The 25122-nt window shown below is 45.5% G+C and overlaps 1 non-coding gene and 1 pseudogene across 1 annotated transcript; both read left to right on the top strand.

Moving 5' to 3' along the window:
- The window catches only part of LOC120381606, a 259643-nt pseudogene that overhangs the window by 190885 nt on the left and 43636 nt on the right, over positions 1-25122 (top strand).
- On the top strand, positions 12339-12410 carry TRNAT-UGU. Its single transcript has one exon. It is a non-coding gene; the product is annotated as a tRNA-Thr (tRNA).

The following is a 25122-nucleotide window of genomic DNA, read 5'->3' as shown; positions in this document are numbered from 1 at the left end:
TGCTGGCCCGAAATCATCCCTTTTTCCTGTTCGCCCTATTACAAAGGCGACAGCTTCTTGTTTAACCCCATCAGCCCCGTCCCCTGATGTGATTGATTTGTTCCTGGAGTGCAGACAGTGGCCCACCCAACTCCGAGACCAAGCCCCAGCCTCGGAGGAGGAAGGGGACGACTCGGTAAATCCCTCACAGGAGGCCTCTGTCCGCTCTGAACCCCCTTCTTATATATCTACTACTACCCAGTTCCCTTCGACTTCGAGAGGGTCAGGTTCCTCGGATTCCGAATCGGGGAAGTTGAATTCCTCGGGGAACTCAGGATCCACTCAGGTTACCCCTGAGGCTCAGCAACGACTTGCAGAGTTATCTCAGCACGTCGAAGAAGCGATTGCCAGTGCTGCAACTGACTGTGATTCTACCGAAGATCCAGTACGGCGTCTATCAGATGCCTTTGAATTATTAAAAACCTTTGTGCAATCACCTACCTCACCCCCAGCTTTCCGTACCCGATATAAAACGCTTGTAAAGAAGGGTCAGGATAAAACGGGTAATCAATATGGGGAGTTGTTTAACCCTCAGACAGGGAGTTTGCTGTTGCCTTTGAGGCAATTACCCGGAGGAGATGGACGGTTGGTAACTGTACATGCTCCTTGGTCACCAGTTGATTTATATAATTTGATTGACAAATTTCCTAAAATTCGGGAAGATCCCGAGAAATTTCAGGAACAATTGAAAATGGTTGTACAGTGTTATGACCCATCCTGGGCTGACATAGATCAGCTTCTGCGAGCCATGTTACCCAGGGAGACACTTAATCGTCTCTACGATAAAGCACACTGGCCAGGATCAGAGGACGGACCAAATCTTACACATCAGGACTTGGTTCGACACAGGGAAAATTTAATCAGAGAAGTCCTTTCGGTGTGTCCCAAACGGACTGACTGGACTAAAATAAATGCATGTAAACAATTGAAGGGAGAAAATCCTGCTGATTATATGGAACGCCTTAAACAGGCGTTTGAGAGGTATTCAGGTATTAACAGGGCGGAAGAAACGGCTCGACAAGCTGTAGTGGCAGCCTTCGTTCAGGGGCTCCTCCTGAAAATTAGTGAGCCGTTGAAATTAGCAATCGTTGATTGGGAAGGAAAAGACATGGAAGGTATTTTGGCTGCCGCCCAACATTTTTTTCGACTATTGGAAAAGAAAAAAGAGGACACTGAAACCAAACTCACGGCTTTACAGATTCAGAATTTACAAGGACCCCAGGATAAATTCTCTAAACAGAAACAAAATAGAGACATTCCTATGGTGGCTTTTCACCCAAACCCCAGTACTAGCACCTCACGTGCTTGTTTTGAATGTGGGCAAGAGGGGCATTGGAGGGCACAATGTCCCCGAATATACTGTGCTTATTGTAAGCGGAATGGGCATTTAATAAGAAACTGCTCTAAGCGACCTACGGGGCCTCGTTCAAGCCCAGCACGGGAGCAAAACTCTTTTCAGACATCTCAGCCTTTCCCTGACCCACCCCCTTTACAATTTAATTGTTAGGAGAGCCATGAGATTGGTGACATCGTTGCTTCACTTCTTCCGGTGGATCAAACTGGTCCAACTGTCTCTTGTATTATTAATGGTATCCCCACCCCCTGCTTAATAGATACTGGAGCCTCACGTTCTACTCTGAGGGCACAAGAATTTCCATCCGTACCCCTATCCACGGATATTGTTACTGCGGTGGGTGTGGGAAACTCCCCTATTCCCCACCCTGTTACATCCCCTTTGTCTGTTTCTATTGGTCCCTTATCTGATTATCATGCGTTTCTTCTTAGCCCATGTTCCCCTGTAAATTTATTGGGAAAGGATTTGCTGTGTAAATTGAACTGTACTATATTTTGTACCCCTGACGGGGTGTTTTTGGAGGTGCCCGATCCTGCACAAAATGAAGTTTTAGCTCTGTTGCAGGGAGGGCAGCCTCCACCGGGGGATGCCGAACCTGGCACTTCCTTATTGCAACAGGAATTGCTAGCTAAGGTTTCTCCTTCACTGTGGGCGGACCATGCAAACCAGGTTGGACGTATTGGCTCTGCCCAGCCGGTGAAGATTTGTGTGAACCCAGCAAAGCCACTTCCCAGAATTCGACAATATCCTCTGTCTAAACAGGCTGAGGATGGCATTCGTCCAGTGATTACTGCCCTGTTGGAGCAGGGCGTTATCGTGCCAACAGTTAGTGAATGTAATTCTCCCATTTTTCCTGTACGTAAGCCTGGGAAACAAACTTGGCGATTCGTTCAGGATCTTCGAGCTATTAATGCTGTTATTGTTCCCAGTTTTCCTGTGGTCCCAAACCCTGCTACTATTCTTTCATGTATTCCTTTTTCAGCGTGTTATTTTTCTGTGATTGATCTGTGTTCGGCCTTCTTCTCTATACCTATCCATAAGGATAGTCAATATTTGTTTGCCTTTACTTATCAGGGTTTTCAGTATACCTGGACTAGGTTACCACAGGGTTATACTGAATCTCCTACTATCTTTTCTCAAATCTTGAAAAGGGATTTGGATGATATTAAATTTCTTATGGGTTCTGTTTTGATCCAGTATGTAGATGATTTGTTACTTGCTTCTGATACTTTAGAAGCCTCTAAGGCGGACACACTTATTTTACTTCAGGCATTAGCTCAAAAGGGCCACAAAGCCTCTAAGGCAAAACTGCAACTTTGCTTGCCTTTGGTCCGCTATCTTGGACATGATATTTCGGCAGGGCAGCGAGGTTTATCTCCTTCCCGTGTGCAGGCTATCCTTCAGATACCTAAACCGATCACAGAGAAGCAGATGCGGGGATTCCTTGGCATGGCAGGTTACTGCCGACAATGGATTCCTGGATATGCTTCTCTTGTTCGCCCTTTATATGATTTAACCTTGAATAGGGTATCTGATCCTATTTTTTGGACAGAGGAAGCTGAAAATGCTTTTCAACAAGTTAAATGTGCCTTAGCTCAAGCCCCCGCATTAGGCCTCCCTGATTATAAAAAACCTTTTACTCTGTACTGTCATGAAAAAGACGGTTCAGCCCAAGGAGTGCTTACTTAGTTGCATGGCGATAAATATAGACCAGTGGCTTATTTTAGTTCTTTTTTGGATTCTGTAGCGGTGGGTTTGCCTCCATGTCTTCGATCTGTGGCTGCAGCGGCCACTCTTGTGGAGGCTTCAGCTACATTGGTGTTAGGTAATCCTTTAACTGTTGCTGTTCCACATGCGGTTACGGCCCTCCTTACTAAGGGCCACACTCAGCACCTTTCTAATTCTCGGCTCACTAAATATGAATTGCTGCTTTTGAATGCAGCAAATGTAACCTTAGTTAGGTGTCCAGTTCTTAACCCAGCCTCTTTGTTACCTACAGCAATTGATGGTGAGCCTCATGATTGTATATCTGTTACTGCTGAGCTTATAACCCCTAGAGCTGATCTGCAGGATGTCCCCCTTCAAAACCCTGATTTGATATTTTTTGTAGATGGATCTTGTTTTAGGAATTCAGCTGGCCAGCTTATGGCGGGCTATGCTGTTTGTGATTTGTATAGTATTATAGAGGCTTTTTTCCTTCCGACTGTTAAATCTGCTCAAATAGCCGAATTGTTTGCCCTTACCAGAGCTTGCCACCTGGCTACCGGACATTCGGTAACCATTTATACCGACTCCAGATATGCTTTTGGAGTTGTGCATGATTATGGGCAGCTCTGGAAATATAGGGGTTTTCTTACTTCTAGTGGTTTACCTATTTGCAATGGCTCCTATGTTTCAGCCCTTTTATTTGCCCTTCAGCTCCCTTCTTCTATTGCTATAGTAAAATGTTTGGCCCACCGAAAACCCTGCGATGATGTTACGCGAGGAAATGCCCTGGCGGATGCTGCCGCCAGGCAAGCGCCCTTTCCGGTCTCCGGCTCCCACCGAAATATTCCCCTTTGTGCACTTCAGCCTCTTTCTCCAGCTACATCCTCTCAGGACCTTGCACGTATGCAGGAATCTGCACCTGAGAAGGAGAAGGTTGCCTGGAAGTTGTCTGGGTGCTCGAAACACCCAGAAGATGCTTTGTGGCGTGATCTAAATGGTCGCTTGGTTGCGCCCCAGGCTTTTCTTCCCTACCTGGCTCGCTTGGCCCATGGCTTAGCCCATGTGGGTAAGGGAGGGATGATTGCATCGGTAGCGAGACATTGGTATGCCCCAAAGTTTTCCAGTGTGGCTCAGCACTATTGCAATTCTTGTTCCATCTGTTTAGCACATAACAGCGTAAACCAATCCGCACTAATCTGGCAGCTCACCCTGTACCGTGGGGGCCATTTGTGAATATTCAAATTGATTTCATAAGTATGCCAAAGTGTTGTTCTTATGAATATGTGCTAGTGTGTGTGTGTATGTATTCTGGGTGGGTTGAGGCCTACCCTTGTGTTAAGGCTGATTCCATCACAGTGGCAAAGAAGCTATTGAGGGATTTTATTCCTAGGTTTGGACTACCTGTCTCTATAAATAGTGATAGAGGTACTCATTTTACTGGCCAGATCATGCAGCATCTTTGTAAGACCCTCAACATCGTGCAACATTTGCACTGTGCTCACCACCCTCAAAGTGCAGGGGCGGTGGAGCGTAAGAATGGGGAGCTTAAGAACAAGCTCGCCAAGCTATGTTCTGAGACTGGCCTTAAGTGGCCTGATGCCCTGCCCTTAGCTCTGATGCAAATGAGGAACACCCCGATGCGAAAGCATGGGTTGTCTCCACACGAAATTCTCATGGCTCGACCAATGAGAATGCCAGTCTCCCCACCCTTACTCCCTAAGCAAAGTAATTTACAGCTAGATGATGATGCTGTTTTGGATTATTGTAGGGCACTAATCCGTCATGTTAGATTTATCCATTCACAGGTTACAGACGCCCTACCTGAACCTGCAGATACTGCATGCCACCCATTGCAGCCCGGTGATTGGGTCTACCTTAAAGTGCACCAACGGAAATCCTCCCTGGAACCTCGGTGGAAGGGCCCTCACCAGGTGCTGTTGGTTACTCACACGGCGGTCAAGTGCCAAGGATACCCACGTTGGGTCCACGCCTCTCACTGCAAAAAGGTTGCCCCACCTTTGGATCCCACTACGGCACCCTTCGTTCCTAAGGTTCAAAATCAAGTCACTAAAAAGGACTATAATCCAGTAGGACATTCTTTAACACCTAAGCCCCAGGACGAGGAGCCAAGATATAATCTCAGGAAAAGACTTTAACGGAGAACTAGGAAAAGACTTATTTCCAATCTGTTAAGAGACTCATTGCAATGGCTGATCCAAGAGCAAAGATCAAAGAATCAGCCATGGTGCGAAAGTGGCTTATGCCGTCCCTTTGGTTTATTTGTGTAATTATGTTTTTTTTATTGCTTTTGAATCTTCATGATACCCTTATGTTTTTTTGGATGTCAGGGAAAGTTAATGCACCCGTTACCCCGATCCCTATAACATCTTTAAGTCCCCCCTTACGAAAGACCAAACCGATCTTGTACAAAACAAAACCAACCCCACCCACGAAGCCATGTCCAGCCCCAGTAAAGAAAAGGCTGGCGCGGTCGGCTGAGGTGAGGAAGGGGATTACACCTTTGACCATGAAAGAAATAGAGAATTGGCCCTGGTATAAAAGACGCAATATAGTCCACTGGCAGGGGGGAACATGTGGAATATATTCTTGGGAATGTGGTACCGAATGGCTGGCAGGATTTATCCCACAAGCTGCACATTGTACTAAGGGCCAAGTACCATACCCATGTCAAACTATTCCCTACTTGTTATCGGAACCTAATCCTTCCTTTTCAACAGCCCCAACAAGACAAATTGTTCCTACCCTCCATCCCCGCCCCCACCAAGAAAACAACATGACCTTTGACGATTTTACATGGCCTAGGCCCTCTTCTATTAGCAATTTATTTTCTTATTGTTCAACCAAATTAGTTTTTTTTGCTCAAGGCCACCTTTACCAGCGGGTAATGGAGTGGGAACCTTTGGGAACTGTACGTGTTCATTCTATTAACGTTTCTGTTTATTATAATACCACACCCACAAAAACCGTTTCCTTTATGCAACAGTGGGGAAAGGATACAGATGCAATGTTATTCCCTGGCCTGTGTCAAACCCTTAATACCCAGGGTACCTTTTGTTTCCTAATCACCCAGGTGACAGTAGATGCTGTAACCACCCATAGACGATGTTCCACGCAAACCAAATTTTTGTGCAAAGAAACTTTCCCTCTCACTGAAAATATTATATGTATTCTTGTTCAATTTACCCCTATACATACTGTTAACGAGACCATATCTAAGCAGGGTGTACAAGTCCACCCCCAACAGTTGTGGTATGAACCTTTGGAAACTATTGATCCCGAGGGATTTAAATGGACTATACTTAATGCCACATTAGGGACTATTAGGTTTATATTGCTTTTGACTCATTTTCAAATTGCCACCATTTATCCTAATTGTACCCGGGGGGCGGCCATCCCACTAGTATTATAACGTGTTTGGATCCATAAGTCTAGGAAAAGGAGGGATCTTCCTAACGCATTGTGGAAGGGGACAAATAGTGTTGCCTCCGCTTGGAGTGTCTATAAGACCTATCAACATGAAAATAGATTGGGACAATTGGAACAAGCAGCGGGTTTTATTACCGGGGCACAGATCACTGGGGTCAAGGCCGGGGTTGGAGAACTACATTTAATCTCCACCCTTAGTGTCATCACCCACGACATGTTAAGCCAAATGATCCGGAGCGTTTCTGAAGCTGGGAAGGCATCGCAGTGGGACCACGCATGTGCAGAGGTACAAGAATTCCTTAATGCCCAATTAAATTCTATTCAAGAAGACCTCAAGCACCAAACTTGGCCCACTGCCCTTACAGATACTTCGGGCGTGCCACCTGACTTATGGCCATGGAAACATACATGGAGATTCTCAGGATGGAATTGCTTAAGCTCATATTGCTCCTTCCAGGCTTATGGTCCTGTGAAAGGTGTTTGGGCCCCCACTTACCGCATTCTCCCTGGACCTTGGGGAGGTTGCTTGTGGGACTGGGTGATCCACCGAGATGTGTGGGAAGTTAAGCCACCCCACGGCCCCAATCGGTTTTTGCTCGGTGCCACGGAAATAAGACCTGATCTTTGGATAGGATTGGGTAATTTGTGGACTTTATGGCCTTTAGAACCGCCCCAATTGCAGTGTATTCGTAAGCTTAGCCCTGGAGAGATTATTACTATACATGAGCACATATGTTGGGAAGGTAGCGGAAACTTGACGAATCTCACTCCCCAGCCCATTATCCAAGCCAATAATAGTTGCATAATAGTTAACTCATTTCACTTAAGGGATTCAATTTTTAATTTAATTATTGACTCTGGCACGCATGCAATTTATTGGCCGGCGGAAAAAAAATATCAACTTTCTTTGTCTTTTATTATTCCAGTTAATTGGACTGCCCTAGTATATGATCGATTTTCCTCTTTAATGTCTCTTTTACCACAAATTCAACAAATTTCTCAACTACAAGGGCGGATTCACATCCTTGAAAACATATACAACACTGAACTGCATGCCTTTCAAACAACTCATAGAGTTACAACTCTCTGTACAGACACAGATGTCCTCTGTTTTATTACTCAAATTTTATATTCCCGGACCCATAGGTACATTTTATGGGGTCTCTTAGGCGGATTGTTGTTGTGTTTTTGTCTTTGTTTTTGTTGTTTTTGTTGTCCCCGTTTAATACCCATTTTTTATAAGCCCTCTCCCCGGGTGACCCTCGTTCCATTGAGAGAAATAGATGTAGACCTTTGCCCCCCTGACTCCCTTTTTAACCTGAATATACGCCCCATTGCTGAAAATAATTTTTTAGAGAATCTTTAGGAAATTGAAGTTATTAACCTAGACATTCAGGACCTAATGCATATTCAGGTCTAAATGGGTTGATGCCTATGAAAATAGGCATCAAAAAGGAGGGGATGATAGGGAAAATTTGCCCCCCCTGTCCAGCCTAGGTTATTATTTGCTTGCAGCATTTATTGTATTAGGCCCAAAGGCCTATAGTCTAGACAACTGTTATATATAAAGCCAAGGTTTGCATTTCTGCTTTTAATATGTTTATCTGTACAGAGGGCATTCAGGGAAAATGAGGAACCAAAAGAAGGAAATGAGATAGGAGTGTTCAGCTTGTTTTTGCTTTCTGTATGAATTTTAGCTGGCATAAGTAACCGCAGAGAAGGGTTCTTAAGACTGGCAGACCACCAACGAAAACTGCCCAGAAACAATGAAAGGAAAAACCATATATGGAAGAAGATTGCAGTAGCTTGCTTATGTTATAAGTGTTACTCCCAAATAAGGGAATTTTAAGAAAATGCTAATTTGCGGTTTTAACCTATATAAGTGTGATAAGAATTGAAACAGGCAGAGGGGAGCTTAACCCTTATAGGGGAATACGCTACCTCTCTCCCTGCATGCATGCTTGTACTCTAATAAAGTGCCTCAGGCTGCCTGATTCTAAATTCAAAGGTGTGGTCAATTTTTTCCACAACACTAGTAAAATCACTAAAAGGGAAGGAGAAAACTCGAAAGAGGTTCCTCCTGGCGCTCACGTCCGTGAACCCCAATACTCTCTCAGTCCTCAGAGAGAGACCTGGAGAAGGAGACTTGCTGCAGCAAAGCCACAGGGGTCTCTGAGGTTTTCCTGGCCCCTCGCCCCTGTCCTGCCTGGCTGATGTCAGCATCTCTCTGTGAGGTCACCACCTCCCCACCACCTTGGACCAATAGGCTGAGGTCCTGCCAAAGGCCTTTGTGATGTCACTGCCGCACCCCTCCCTCGCTGTGCCAATGTCCTGCCCCTGGCCAGGCACTTTGCAGGTTTGAGCTACTCCCTGTGGATCACCCCACTCAAGGAGCGTTCGTTCTAGGCAGCAAGCCGGCTAGATAGGGAAACATCAGATGCTGCTCCCAATGCTACACTCAGTTTTTCAGAAATGAGTCGACTTTATGGCCAGAAGAGACCATTAGAGCATCTAATCTGACCCCCTGCATATCACAGGCCTCCTGCATGACACAATAGCTACTTTTGGGGCAAACACATTCCAGAAAGGCATCTAGTCCTCATGAAATGACATCAGGAGATGGAGAATCCATCACTTTCCTTGGTAGCTTGTTCCTGTGATGAATCATCCTCGCTGTTGAATATTTGTGCCTTAGTTGTAATATGAATTTGTATCTTTTCACCTTCCAGCCATTGGGTCTTGTTATTCCTTTCTCTGCTAGATTAAAGAGCCCTTTAATACCCAATCTTTTCTCTCCATTAAGGCAGTTCAACACTTCAATGAAGTCACCTTTCAATCTTCTTTTGATCAGCTAAACAGGTTGAGCTCTTTCAATAGCTCACTAGAAGGCATTTTTCTCCAGCCCTCAGAACATTTGGTGGCTCTTTGCTGCCCCAGCTCCAGTTTCACAACATCTTTTTCAATTGAGGACACCAAAACTGGAGGCAGTATTCCACTATCAGTCTCGCTGATGCCGTGTCACCTCCTGTGACGTTATTGACATAATCTGTAACTGTACAGATCACCGTTGCGACCACTGTTCTATATTTGCAGCCAATACTGTAGAAAGGTTGTCGTGTAAGGGGTCTATGGAGAGGTTGTGATTGGCTGATTATAATGATGCCATCTCTAGATGTGTATCATTTTTGTAGTTGACGTTATAAGTATTAGCTCTGTTCTGTCCATAGTTCAAACTTGTGCTCTGCTTCTGGGGAACACCCCAGATAAGTTGGTGTCAGTTCTGCCTAGCCTGCTTGATGGCCCATTAAGGAACATCAGCTACACAATTGACCCACTGAGAGAAGGCAGATACGCCTTGTGACTCAGCAAGGTATGCAGGGACCTGCCTATGGACAGAACTCTAAGGTTTTTCTATGCCACGTGCTGGATAGAGTGTCCTTGGGACAAAGAAAGCAAAGACCACATGGCAAGAGACTATAAAAGGCTGATGCCTCGTCTCCATCTTGTCTTCAATCCTGCTTCATACCTCTGGAGGGACTTTGCTACAAACTGAAGCTCTAGACAAAGGACTGAATGACCCATCCCAGCTGTGGATTGACTCCAGAGACTTGATTTGAACCTGCAGTTTATTCCATCACTGTTACAAGCCTGAACCAAGAACTTTCCCATTACTGTATGTGAAGGGTTAAAATCCATGTGCATTTTATATAACAACCTGGTCTATGGATTGTGCCAGTTCTTTTCCAGACCTGAAGTCCAGACTATGGTCTAGCCCACTATGACTCTTTTGATGGTTTAAATTACACTCACGGGCACTGAGGATAGTTACTGAAAGTTTGGGAGTTAGGAGCTGATAGGTCAGTGGTCCGGTCCCCTCACAGATGATCCCGTCCCTCTGGGACAGGGGCAGGTCTGAGCTCTCACACCAAATGCTCATTGTGGCTGCCAGAATCTGTGTGCAGCTCGTTTAGTTTGCACGGAGGGTTGAGTCCTGCTTCGTGCACCATGTGTGAGAATGAAAATCCTAAATCACCCTTTGAAATAACAAAAGCAGCAGGACGTGTTATTGTCCCTGCCCCAAAGCAGACAGACCGATGGAGAAATGCCATTGAGACCAGGGTAATACTCCACTGCCGTTCTACCTTTTTTACTTGCTAAACTCCCTCCCAGCCTTGTGGGGTCTCAGAGCCCAGTACTGAGCCTGAGCCAAGATGTCTACACTGCAAATTTACCACCCCACAGCCCAAGCCCCGGGAGCCTGAGCTGGTATGGGGCAGCCCTGGGTGTTACATTGCAGTGTGGACATAAGCCTATTGTGTTTCATTTCTTAGTTTCTGCTGCCATCGTGTGGCCATTTCCTTCCCCTCCTTTCTGTCCAAAGTGCAGAGCCCAGTTCCTCCAGGAGGAGAAGGATGTCTTCCTTCTTCCCTTCCTCAACAGCCCCCTTCCCTGGAGAGCCCTTTGCTGGGGTATGGGTGGGGAACAGCCATTTCTGAGGATTAATTTCATATTAATGGTGTTGATCTATAGATTTTACAGCCAGACTAGATCACTAGGTACCTCTGCTCTGACCTGATTCAGAACAGAGTCCAGAGAATTTTACCCAGTGACTCCTACATCCACCCCAAGATGTTCTGGCTGAACGAGGAGGGTTCATTCAGAAAGTCATCGTGTTTGGGTGTAAAGGTGTGAAATGATGGGGAAATTGGCCCCTCTTTCAAGTTTAAATGTTGTAACTTCTACATCTAGACCGGGGTGGCCACCCTGAGCCTGAGAAGGAGCCAGAATTTCCCAGTGTCACTGCCAAACCTGCACCTTTGTATGCAACTACTGAGTCAATTGTGAACCTTCCCATCATTGTCCTTTGCTCTTAACCCTGAGGCTATTGCCCCATCATTGGGGCCATTTCCCGCCTCTCTTTCATACAGAAGCACAATTTTCCTTGCACAGACACAGGAACAGCAAGATCTTTCTCTGTCCCTTGTGCAAAGCAGGGGGCCAAATTCCATGGAAACAATGGACAAGCAGGGGGCTCTGGGCACATCCAGCCCTGGCCGTGAAATGTTCCCTCCCCTCTTTCTTTATGCTGCTGCTGCTATTTCATGGATTGTCTGGGATGGGGAAAAAGCTGAGTTCACTCCAGGTGGAGGGGAAAAAAACCCTGAAAATCTCAGGACCCAACCCTGCTACCAGGATCACTGAGGTGCTGGGAATCTGCCTGGGAAAGGGCCTGTGTGAATTGTCAAGGTGGGGAATGAATAACAATCTACAACTAGATCCACCTCATTAACCACTGACACAGGCTAATCCTGCTGCCGATAGAAGGGAAACTGGGAGCCATTCTTTGCTGTTCAGCCATGGAAACAGTGACCCAATTGCACCGCAGTGAATGTGCTGGGGAAAGCTAGAGTTTACAGGCAGGTGGAAATGCCTAGCAGATCCTAGAAACAGCTGGAGCTCCCCACACCACTTCTGCCACTAGGGTGAGGTGTTGAGCTGCTCACAGCATCCCCCACTATGACCTTGCAGCAGGGGATTGCCACACCCCCAACCCAATGCAGGGGAGAGGGCTGAGTGTATCTCTGCACCCTGAGACCAGGGCAGCCACTCTCTCTGCCCCACACATAGAATCTGGCCCTGCTGAAAAGTGACCCCTATGAACAAGTCACCTCCAGGAAAGCAGGATTAGTCCTCAGAGAGGGGAATGGGCTTCTCGTGAAGCTTATAGGTCACTGGATGCTCTGGAAACAGGAGGGCTCTGAGTGTAACCCATAGCAAACACAACTTGCTAGGGGATGTAGCTCAGTGGTTGAGCACATGCTTTGTGTGTATGAGGCACTGGGTTCAATCCCCAGCATCTCCATGATCATTTTTTCACCCTGCTGCTTTGCTCATGCCCAGAGGGGATGTGGCCCACCAGTCTCCCTGCACCAGTTTCAGTCCTGCTCAGTGAGGGGCAAGTGACAATTGCATGGAAGGTCTGGGGGTGGGTTCTGCTCCTAAGTCACCTCGGTACATTTAAGATTCCCACCCGCTGTCTGCTTGGGACAATGGTAGATGAGAAGGGTGAATCCTCCAGCACTGGAGGGAAAGGTCCCATCTGCACAGACTGAGAGGCAAGGAAACAGAGGGGCAGTCAGTGCTCAGGGAGGAGAGGGGTCAATGATTTACTCCCAGCCGGGGACACTGTCTTTTTGAGTATCAGAGGGGTAGCCGTGTTAGTCTGGATCTGTAAAAGGCGACAGAGTCCTGTGGCACCTTCTAGACTAACAGACGTATTGGAGCATGAGCTTTCGTGGGTGAATCCCCACTTCGTCAGATGAATGGAGTGGGAATTCTGTGCCTGGCTAGCCAACTACAAAAGCAGTTTCTCCTCCCTTGGTGATCACACCTCAACTGCTAGAAGAGGGTCTCATCCTCCCTGATTGAAATACCTTGTTATCTCTAGACTGGTTCTTGCCTGCATACTTATACCTGCCCCTGCAAATTTCCACTACATTCACCTGACGAAGTGGGATTCACCCACAGAAGCTTATGCTCCAATAGGTCTGTTAGTCTGTAAGGTGCCACGGGACTCTGTCTTTTTGAGGCGAGTGCTGCTGGCTTGAGATGGTGCTGACGATGGATAGAAAAAAGGCTGGAGTCAATGGCAGATGTGACCACAGAAGGGGAAGGGGAATGGCAGCCCCACAGAAGGTCCTCCGTGCTCAGATGCCCCCAGTTATTGCACCCCGGCCTGTCCTAGACAGAGAAAAGACACTGAGGGACCCAGCCCCCCTACAGTGATCCCATGGACAAGAACCTGGTTAGGAGTGGGGTGAAGGTTCCCTCTGGGCAAAGGGGAGCTGAAATCCCTCCGTGTCCTGGAATTTGAGCAATGAAAGCTTCAAACCCTGCATGGGTGTGGGCTAAGGTGCATCAGCAGAAGATTGGGCTGGACAGGGGTGGCAGGTTTGTATAATTTTTGGTGGTGCCCAGAATGGGACCAAGTCCTGCCCCACCTGCCACACACACCTGCCTAAGGCTCTGGGAAGGAGTTTGGTTGTGGGAGGGAGAGAGGTTGGGCTCCGGGAGAGTTTGGGTGCAGGGTCTGGGCTCAGTCAGAGGGTTGGGGTGCAGGAGGCAGTGTGGGGGGCAGGCTCTTGGAGGGAGTTTGGGTGCAGGTGTGGGGTCTGGGCTGGGGCAGGGGTTGCAGGAGAGGGTGAGGGGTGCAGAATTTACCTTGGGCATCTCCCGAAAGCAACCCGCAGCCCCTAAGCTGGAGGGCCGGCGGCGTCTCTGCGCACTGCTGCCCGCAGACTCCACCCCCGCAGCTCCCATTGCCACAGTTGGCAGAGTTGGCAGTTGGGGCAGGGGCAGTATGTGGAGACCCCCCACCCCCACAGTTGTTCTTCTCACAGCTGGCTGATGGGGGGCAGCAGGGGATCTCCCCAATCTGGGGGAATCTCTCTGTGCCCCACTGTTAGTTCTCCATCCTGTCTCCCCCTAACCACGTACACCACTCCCCTCCCCATTATCAATGTTTTAGAGAGACCCCTCCCTCCCTTTATGGGATACAGACTCTCTGTGACAGAGAGTGACTGGGGCTCCTCTCTGCATGGCCCCAGTGGGGAAGGAAAGAGACTGGGGGAGGGGGAGAAGATGGGCAGAAGGAGTCTAATGGGGCAAAGCCAGAATAGAGGAGATTTTCTTCCTGTTAAAATGTACTGGAGTCTCATCGCTGAAAAGCCGCATCTTGAGTTAAGTTTGAACCAGCAGCCTTTCAATTGCCAGGCAAAGGTGTGAACCACAGAGACTGATAACTGCCTGCTTCCCAAATGTGTTTAAAAAACATCTTCAGGGGTGCAACTGGTTAGTGCAGAGGGGCCATCTGTTGGGGTTATGAGTTCAAGCTTTCTCTCAAGCCCTTGTTTCTCTTACCTGTGTAGTTTGTTTTGCCTAATTCATATACAAAGTGCTACACTAGAAAAAGGAGAGTAAGTTCTAAAATGTAGAGGTGGGTGCATACTTTAGAAACATCCCCCCTGTGCTGCCATTAGTTCCAGCAGATTGTTCACTGGAAGGGCAAATTGATTTCTTTGCGGCTGAGAAAGAGGCCAGGACAGGTCTGTGGGCACCAGATCTCTCTGCTTCTTCCAGTTCCTTCCCTGCTCCAGTCACTGCTGTAGGAGGATCCTATATGCACTGAGCCTAAACATTTTCCTGGGCCTTCTTAGCATAGTTGGCAGCATGTCAGACTCATACTCAGTAGGTCCTGAGCTCACACCTCAGAAAAGACAATGGTTTTCTGCTCCCTGCTTCAGATTTTCTAAAGGAAATCAGAGAAAAGAAGCTATAGGAGAGTGGTTCCTAGACACTCTAACACACACAGATTTTTCTAAGGCATTAACTTTTCCTACTCTGTGGCGTTTGTATTCTCCATAGAGCAAAATAAAACAAAAACATGCAAGTCTAAGACTAATACAGTATGAAACTCAATACAGATAAAATCTCACCCTCAGAGATCTTCCAATAAGCTTCTTTTGCAGACTAGACTTATTTCTTGTCTGAGCCCAATCTTTTCACCTGGTATAGTCCTTGTTCCAGCTCAGGTGGTAGCTAGGGGATTTCTCATGACTGCAGCCACCTTTCTTCTCTTCCACCCCCTTAAACAGCTTTGGTACAAGGCAGGAATCTTTTCTCTCTCTCCTGGGGAAAAGTCCCAGGTTTAAGATGGATTCCTGTACCAGGTGACATGGCCACATGCCCTGTGAGACCCCCCCCCCCAAGCCTTCATTGTTCCTGGCCTGACTCACAGATGGTGCAGGACAGAGCCATCTCCAGTCAATTGTCCTGGTTAATGGGAGCCATCAAGAGTCCAAACCACTATTAATGGCCCACACTTTGCATCATTACAACAGGACCTCAGAGTTATAGTTCATATTTCTAGCTTCAGATACAGGAATGATCGGTTCATACAAATAGGCTGAACACACACAGTAGATAATAAGTTTTGTAATGATACTGCACAAGAGACCTTTTGCATGAAGCATGTTCCAGTTACATTATATTCACACCTATTAGCATATTTTCATAAAATCATCAACATCACAGCAGGGAAAGGGTTTTACTGCGGCACCTGGGAGCAGTTGAGTTTCATGTTCAGGCTGTGCTATGAGTTCCTCCAGGTTTCCCATAAGCCCACAGGGCCCTTAGTGGGTACTCTCGATACAGGAATGGCCCAGATACAATGAAGTGATGGGAATTGCATTTTCCTTTTTAATTTTTGAATTTCCAATGACATTTCTGTTTGTGATTTCGTTTTGCTTCGTATAACTGTGTTTTCTCAGGGACTTGATATTTACCAGATATTTAACTAACAGCTAATAACGGGAGACTTCCAAGCAGGGCGTGGGCGAGCGGAAAAGAACTGTAAGAGATGCTGGTTTTCAACCTTGTGTTAGATAAGAATAGAATGCAGATTGTAGCAGAAATTGCTGAGAGAAGTAAGCTATCAGAAAGGAATATGTACAAACAAAATGCAGTTGTTGCTCCTTACTGTACGTCGCAAAAGGTATAAATGCTTGCCTTAATTGTTTATCTAACTGAGACCTACCTCGGGAGGGGAAACTCTGCCTGTCTGTACTCTCCCGAATAACTGCAGTTGCTCGAAATAAACGGCATAATATAATAACATTTAACATCCCTGTGGTGGGAAGAACATCTCAACAGCCCAACACTGTGGCATTTAATTTAAAAAAGGGGAACTAAACAAAAATGAAGGGGTTAGTTAAACAGAAATTAAAAGGTACAGTGACTAAAGTGAAATTCCTGTAAGCTGCATGGACACTTTAACGACACCATAATAGAGGCCCAACTTAAATGTATATCCCAATTTAAGAAACACAGTAAAAGAACTAAAAAAGAGCCACCGGGGCTTAACAACCATGTAAAAGAAGCAGTGAGACAAAAGTCTTCCTTTAAAAGTGGAAGTCAAATCCTAGAAAGGAGCATAAGCATTGCCAAATTGTAGGTGACAAATCTGAGGAACTGTCACAGACTGAAGTGTCACTAGAGGAGGTTTTGGAATTAATTGATAAACTCAACATTAACAAGTCACCAGGACCAGATGGCATTGACCCAAGAGTTCTGAAAGAACTCAAATGTGAAGTTGCGGAACTATTAACAATGGTTTGTAACCTGTCCTTTGAATCGGCTTCGGTACCCAATGACTGGAAGTTAGCTAATGTAACGCCAATATTTTAAAAGGGCTCTAGAGGTGATCCCGGCAATTACAGACCAGTAAGTCTAACATCGGTACCGGGCAAATTAGTTGAAACAATAGTAAAGAATAAAATTGTCAGACACATAGAAGAACATACATTGTTGGGCAAAAGTCAACACGGTTTCCGTAAAGGGAAATCGTGTCTTACTAATCTATTAGAGTTCTTTGAGGGGGTCGACAAACATGTGGACAAGGGGGATCCAGTGGACATAGTGTACTTAGATTTCCAGAAAGCCTTTGACAAGGTCCCTCACCAAAGACTCTTACATAAATTAAGTTGTCATGGGATAAAAGGGAAGGTCCTTTCATGGATTGAGAACTGGTTAAAAGACAGGGAACAAAGGGTAGGAATTAATGGTAAATTCTCAGAATGGAGAGGGATAACTAGTGGTGTTCCCCAAGGGTCAGTCCTAGGACCAATCCTATTCACCTTATTCATACATGATCTGGAGAAAGGGGTAAAAAGTGAGGTGGCAAAGTTTGCAGATGATAATAAACTGCTCAAGATAGTTAAGACCAAAGCAGACTGTGAAGAACTTCAAAAAGATCTCACAAAACTAAGTGATTGGGCAACAAAATGGCACATGAAATTTAATGTGGATAAATGTAAAGTAATGCATATTGGAAAAAATAACTCCAATTATACATAAAATATGATCGGGACTAATTTAGTTACAAAAAATCAGGAAAAAGATCTTGGAGTCATCGTGGATAGTTCTCTGAAGATGCCCACGCAGTGTGCAGAGGCAGTCAAAAAAGCAAACAGGATGTTAGGAATCATTAAAAAGGGGATAGAGAATAAGACTGACTATATTATTACCCTTATATAACTCCATGGTATGCCCACATCTTGAATTCTATGTACAGATGTGGTCGTCTCATCTCAAAAAAGATATACTGGCATTAGAAAAGGTTCAGAGAAGGGCAATTAAATTGATTAGGGGTTTGGAACGGGTCCCATATGAGGAGAGATTAAAGAGGCTAGGGCTTTTCAGCTTGGAAAAGAGGAGACTAAGAGGGAATATGATAGAGGTATATAAAATCATGAGTGATGTTGAGAAAGTAGATAAGGAAAAGTTATTTATTTAATCCCATAATACAAGAACTAGGGGCCACCAAATTAAATTATAGGCAGCAGGTTTAAAACAAATAAAAGGAAGTTCTTCTTCACACAGCACACCATTAACCTGTGAAACTCCTTACCTGAGGAGGTTGTGAAGGCTAGGACTATAACAGGGTTTAAAAGAAAACCTCCATGAATTTATCCAGTTAAGTCCATTAATGGCTATTAGCCAGGATGGGTAAGGAATGGTGTCCCTAGCCTCTGTTTGTCAGAGGATGGAGATGGATGGCAGGAGAGAGATCACTTGATCATTGTCTGTCCGGTTCACTCCCTGGGCTGCTTCTGCTCTACAACTATAATTGTCTTTTTACACCAAAATCACTAACTTGAGCACCCAATTCCATGTACAGTCCTAGTGGATGTAAGGCACAGGTAACTTTTGCCTCAGGGTAGCTTGTTGGCATCAACCCTCTCTCCCCCACCTGGAGCTGATGAAATTCCTGGCTGGAGGGACACACGCTCCTACAAGTCAAAAGGAAAGGAGCTGATAGAAAAGATCACAGGACTGATCCCAAAGAAGGGTGAACTGCAAAAGTCAGAAGCAGGCAACTCATCCGGCAGAGCTGAGAGACCACAGTGAAGATGGTGCAAAGATCACTATATTGGAATTAGCAAATGTGATTTTTTTTAAAACAAATCTTTGGGAAGCCCTAATAAAGGCATTTCTTACAGTTCTCTCCCATTTGGATTTTCTGATATCTAATAGAGAATGACATCTGATTGAAGCTTTTCCCAAATGCACAGCATGTGTAGGGTCTCTCTCCACTGTGGATTCTACGATGTCTGACAAAGTCTGAGTGCTCAGTGAAACTTTTCCCGCACTCAGAGCATGTGTAGGGGATCTCTCATGTGTGGATTCTCTGATGTGTGATAAGGTTTGAGCGCCGACTGAAGCGTTTCCCGCACTCAGAGCATTTGTACGGCATCTCTCCTGTGTGGATTCTCTGATGTGTAATAAGGTGTGAGCGCCGGTTGAAGCTTTTCCCGCACTCAGCGCACGTGTAGGGCTTCTCCCCTGTGTGGATTCTCTGATGTGTGATAAGGTTTGAGCGCTGACCAAAGCTTTTCCCGCACTCAGAGCATGTGTAGGGCTTCTCCCCTGTGTGGATTCTCTGATGTGTGATAAGGTGACAACACAGACTGAAGCTTTTCCCGCACTCAGAGCACGTGTAGGGCGTCTCCCCTGTGTGGATTCTCTGATGTCTGATAAGGTCCGAGTTCTGACTGAAGCCTTTCCCGCACTCAGAGCATGTGTAGGGCTTCTCCCCTGTGTGGATTCTCTGATGTGTGATAAGGTTTGAGCGCCGATTGAAGCTTTTCCCGCACTCAGAGCACGTGTAGAGCGTCCCGCCTGTGTGGATTCTCTGATATGTGATAAGGACTGAGCGCTGACTGAAGCTTTCCCCGCACTCGTGGCATGTGTAGTTTGTCTCTTCCAAGTTGATTCTCTCATGTGTAATAAGGGCTGAGTGGCTACTGAAGTTCTCCTCTGGCCTCTGCTGAGTCTCAGATGCTTTTACTTTTTCTCGGAGTGCACAACTCCTGGAAACATTCCCTTTGGGTCTTCCTGATAACGTCCCATGTGGCTGTTCTTGCTCAGCATCTTCCTGCTGGGGTTTCTGCTCCTCATTCTCACACACCATCCTATCACCTGATGGGAGACAGAGAGAATCCAGACATAGGTCACTCTCTGTGCCTGAGAGAAAGGAAATCTCAGAGAGAGGAATGGAAAAAGGGGGGAACAAACCAAAATATGTGCAGGAGAGATCAAAACTATCAGGAGCTGATTTTCCCCAGAGGAGAGAGGAAGGGATCAGTTTTGGTCTGCATTTCACCAGAACATGCAGGGGAAAGTGGGATCAGGTAGGGATCTGCTGCCAGTTGTTAGTCAGGATAGGTGGGAAGCCATGAGTGACATTTGCCTAATTATTCCACATCTGCAGGGAACAATCCTGAACTTGGAGAGCTCACAAGGTCTTTGTGCGGCATCCCAAATGTTTCCTGTATTCACGGACAGTTTTTGACTTGCTTTAACCAAGTCCTCACCTGCGCAGGCAGCTCTCGGGACCACTTCTTTCTCAGAACCCTGGAGGTCCGGGACCCACGGCTCTTCCCCTCGTTCCAGCTGTGAGACCACATCAGGTTTGGAATTTAGAAACCCTATGCCAGGCAAAGAAAACCAGGAAGATCAGTGGAATTTGTGGGATACTTGTCACAAAGAATAGTCCATGGTTTTAAGCTCAGATCATTTTTAAGCAGTAACATCCCAAGACCACCTTCCTTGGCTCCAAGTGGCAGGAGAGTTATTATTATTATTAATCATACACATTACCTAGTGCTTAAGGACCAACTAACACTGTGTCTCCGTTGTGCTAGGCACAGTACAAATGCAGAATAGTAGATGGCCCATGCTCTGAAGAATTTGCAGTCTAAATAGACAAGACAGACACAGCACGGGGGAAGGGGTAGAACCCTCTGTTAGAATAGAGATATTCAGGCCTGCCTGCAAAGCCTATATTTTAAGAACTAAGGCGTATTTTTATCACTTAGCTAGTTACAGGAGTATGAAAACAAAGAATCAAAATCACAGTCTGCCTGTGAATGGGCCTTCTCTCACTAGGACAGCCTGAGGCCTTGTTCTTAGGCTAAGGCCTTTGGCTAAGCAGCAGGGGCAGCCATAAGCTGGGAAGCGAAGGGTCATATCCTCACATCCCAAACCAGTCACACTGAAATAAGGTGCTATTGGGCTGTTAGGAACTCGATCCTGTCCAGATCTTAAGATGGTTAAAGAAACCTTAATTTGATAGCATTCTGTCTGGCAAGAAATCCCTTATCAATGGTTGTGGTTGTGAAACCCTCATTTCTGTATTGCTTTATCTTTATGGCCACCACTTTTACATTGTTAATCAGTCTGGTTCTCTTATTGTTTCTCTCTCCTGTATAATTAATGTTGCCAGGTGTAAGTTAATTAGGGTAGTGGTTTATAATTGGTTAGAGCAGGAGTAGGCAACCTATGGCGGCACACGAGTTGATTTTCAGTGGCACTCACACTGCCCATGTCCTGGCCACCGGTCCAGAAGGCTCTGCATATTAATTTAATTTTAAATGAAGCTTCTTAAACATTTTAAAAACCTTACTGACTTTGCATACAATAGTTTAATTATGTATTATAGACTTATAGAAAGAGACTTTCTAAAAACGTTAAAATGTATTATTGGCACATGAAATCTTAAATTAGAGTAAATAAATGAAGACTCAGCACACCACTTCTGAAAGGGGGCCGACGCCTGGGTTAGAGAATTATGTCACAATATGTTAGAATTGTTTAGTTAAATTTCAGCACAATGATTGGTTAAGGTATAGCTGAGAATATTACTCTATAAATGGGGTCAAACAGGAGGGGGGAAGGAAATTGGAATCATAGAATATCAGGGTTGGAAGGGACCTCAGGAGGTCATCTAGCCCCACCCCTGCTCAAAGCAGGACCAATCCCCAACTAAATCATCCCAGCCAAGGCTTTGTCAAGCCTGACCTTAAAAACCTCTAAGGAAGGAGATTCCACCACCTCCCTAGGGAACCCATCCCAGGGCTTCACCACTCTCCTAGTGAAATAGTGTTTCCTAATATCCAACCTAAACCTCCCCCATTGCAACTTGAAATCATTACTCTTTATTCTGTCATCTGCTACCACTGAGAACAGTCTAGATCCATCCTCTTTGGAACCCCCCTTCAGGTAGTTGAAGGCTGCTATTAAATCTCCCCTCATTCTTCTCTTCTGCAGGCTAAACAATCCCAGTTCCCTCAGCCTCTCCTCAGAAGTCATGTGTTCCAGTCCCCTAACCATTTTTGTTGCTCCCCGCTGGATGCTTTCCAATTTTTCCACATCCTTCTTATAGTGCTGGGCCCAAAACTGGACACAGTGCTCCAGATGAGGCCCCATGAATGTCGAATGTTGATTAGGGGGAGAATGGGAACAGGGACACAGGCAAGGCTCTGCGGCATCAGAGCTGGGAAGGAAACACCGGGGAACAGACTGTATCGGCATATAGAGATAAGCCCGACTGGCGTGAAGGGCTTCGGAATATGTAATCTTATAGGTGTAAAAATTGTACAGACTATACCACCCTGTGACATCATCGACGAAGTGCCCATTTGTGCCTGGGTAGGGGCCCTGCTCTGGGAGGGAGGATGCAGCAAGGACTCAGGATCGGTGGCCGGGGTCGCTGTGCATAGAGATGGGGAGGTTATATGGGGAGGGGGGTAATGAGTGGGAGAGGGAGGTCAAGAGTTAAAATAATAATATTTGGGGAAAAAATGTATAATAAAGTGAAACTGAACAGAAATAAAACTGGAGTGGAGGCTCTAAAGCAACAAGGCTTCGGTAGGGATTTGGGGTTAAAGGTCTGGGATCCCCCACAGCTCCAGATCCCCAAACCTCTCCTCCCTCCCACTGACCCACCCACCCCACTTCCTGGGTGCCCTTCCTCCACACTCCCCTCCCCTTCTTCCCATTACTCTCAGCCAGCACCACCTCCCGGCACCTTGGGAGCATCTTCTGTTCCCTCCTCGTCTCTCACAACCTCATCCCTCCTTTCTCCATCTTACCTCTAACCCTGCACACACCTTCCCCATGTCCAGGCACCACAGAATTATCTACTCCCCCTCTTCTCCTCCTCTCACATGGCTCTGTTCTCCTTTCACCTTTGGGCTCCTGAATGGCAACATTATACTCTCTTCTATCAAAAGAGGAGCTCATCTGACTGTCACACAAGCCATGCATTGGTCACACACCTATTTACTCAATTTAGAATTCTACAGGCAGCATATTTTCCTCTTAAAATGAGGAAAAGGCATGAAAGCTACAGTTATTAATGTACTTATGAATGTAGCCAATAAGGATACATTCAATGCCATTTTAAAATGTCTGATGGCACCAAAAAGGCACATGTCCAAAAATGATACTAGTGGGTGGGAGATAAGGCAAAAAAAGGGGGGGGCAAGGAAACTTGTATGATGAATAAAGGTATAAAGTTATTACTACTCAGGTTCTTCAGAGACCCCACAGCTTCTAATAACCCAGGAGACAGGACTCCTTACCCAGCGAGGTCACCGTCTCATAGTTCTCCTGCATGACATCCCTGTAGAGGGCTCTCTGAACAGGGTCCAGCAGAGCCCATTCCTCTCTGGTGAAATACACAGCCACCTCCTCGAAAGTCACCAACTCCTGAAAGAGCAAGAGTCCAACACTCAGTACCTGCTGCCCCACTCACAATCCCACTATTCACGGAACAGCAGCACCAGGTAAATGGAAGCTCCAGGAGGCACATGTTAACAGAGTCCCACCTCACCTTGCCTAGAGCAGCCAGGAAGCATCAGAGGGTAGAATGAGAGAACCTTTGCGTCTCCCAGCTGACAGATGGAGGCAGGGTCGTCACATTTATCACATACCTACTAGCCAGAGTTTGATATAGGAGATGGGGCTGGCTCTGGACCCTACTAATGGCTCCCTGGTAGGAAACACTCTCCAAATAAAATATAAGGAAGAAAAGGGAAGTCAGTAGTAAAGAATATTAGTTAGAACAGGGGTAGGCAACCTATGGCACGGGTGCTGAAGGCAGCACGCAAGCTGATTTTCAGTGGCACTCACAATGCCCGGGTCCTGGCCACCAGTCCGGGGGGCTCTGCATTTTAATTTAATTTTAAATGAAGTTTCTTAAACATTTTAAAAGCCTTATTTACTTTACATACAACAATAGTTTAGTTATATATATTATAGACAGAGAAAGATCTTCTAAAAATGTTAAAATGTATTACTGGCCCACTCAAAACCTTAAATTAGAGTGAATAAATGAAGACTTCTGAAAGGTTGCTCACCCTGAGTTAGAAGGTCAGAATTGTAGAAAATTGATAAGGGAAGCTATCAGAAATCAATGACCAATCAATGAAAATAAGAAGGAAGTTTTGAAAAGTATATTAATCCTAACAATGGTAGTGATAAATTACTAGACGGAAATGGCAGAATTATCAAAAATAATGCAGAAGAGGTAAAAGTGTTCAATAAATATTTCTCTCCTGGATTTGGAGAAAAACAGATGCTGTACTCATATCATAAGATGTTGACAACGACACTCTTTCCATTCCAACAAGAACTCACAAGGACATTAAACAGCAGCTATTACAGTTAGACATGTTTAAATAAGCAGGTCCAGATAACTTGTATCCAAGAGTTTTTAAAGACCTGGTGGAGGAGCGTGGTGGACTATTAATGTTGATTGTAATTAGGACTTGGAAAACTGGGGAAATTCCAGAAGACTAGAATTAAGCTAATGCAGTGCCAGCCAATACTAAAAAGTGTAAAAGAGATGACCTAGCTAATTACAAGAGTGTCAGTCTGATATCAATACTGAGCAAAATAATGGAGCAGTCGATACTGGATTTAGTTAATAAAGAATTAAAGGAAGGTAATATAATTAGTACCTATTAACAAAGGTTTAGAGAAAATAGATCCTATCAAACTAACTGGATATCCTTATTAGATGAGATCAAAAGTTTGGTTGCAGCTAATATTATTGATGTAATATATCTAGACTTCTGTAAGGAATATGACTTGATTCAGCACAATATTTTGACTAAAAAACTAGAATGATACAAAATAAACACGGCATACATTAAATAGATTAAAAACTGGGATTGTAAATGGGGAACCATGGTCGAGTGGATTTATTTCTAGCGGGTTCCCACAAGGATTGCTTTTTGCCCGTGTGCTATTTAACATTCTTATCAATGACCTAGAACAGAATATAAAATCATCACGGATAAAGTTTGCAGTTACCACAAAGATTGCGGGCGGTGGTAACTAATGAAGTGCCAGTAGATTCAAGCTCCAGCACTGGGAGTCTGGGAAGTTGTCCCAGCCCTGGCTGGAGGGTTATTTCCTGTTCCACAAAGAGAAGTTCCATTCCCAAATCCCGTGCCTTGAAATTAGGCCCTATCTGACACTACACCCCATATTCAGCATAGTGGTATGGTTATAATATGATTAGGACATAATTATGATGCATTTTGTGCAAGATGCGTCATGTGCTGAATATGATTATCCTATTTGTGTGCATGCAACATGTTTGTATTTGAAGTTATGGATATTGACTCTGTATCTGTATTTCAAATGTGCTTACTCTGGGTAACACC

The sequence above is a fragment of the Mauremys reevesii genome, linkage group 14 (genome assembly GCF_016161935.1).
Source record: "Mauremys reevesii isolate NIE-2019 linkage group 14, ASM1616193v1, whole genome shotgun sequence".
NCBI classification, from domain to species: Eukaryota; Metazoa; Chordata; order Testudines; family Geoemydidae; genus Mauremys; species Mauremys reevesii.
Note: the sequence above shows the minus strand (reverse complement) of the source record. Positions and strands in the feature narration are given on the sequence as shown.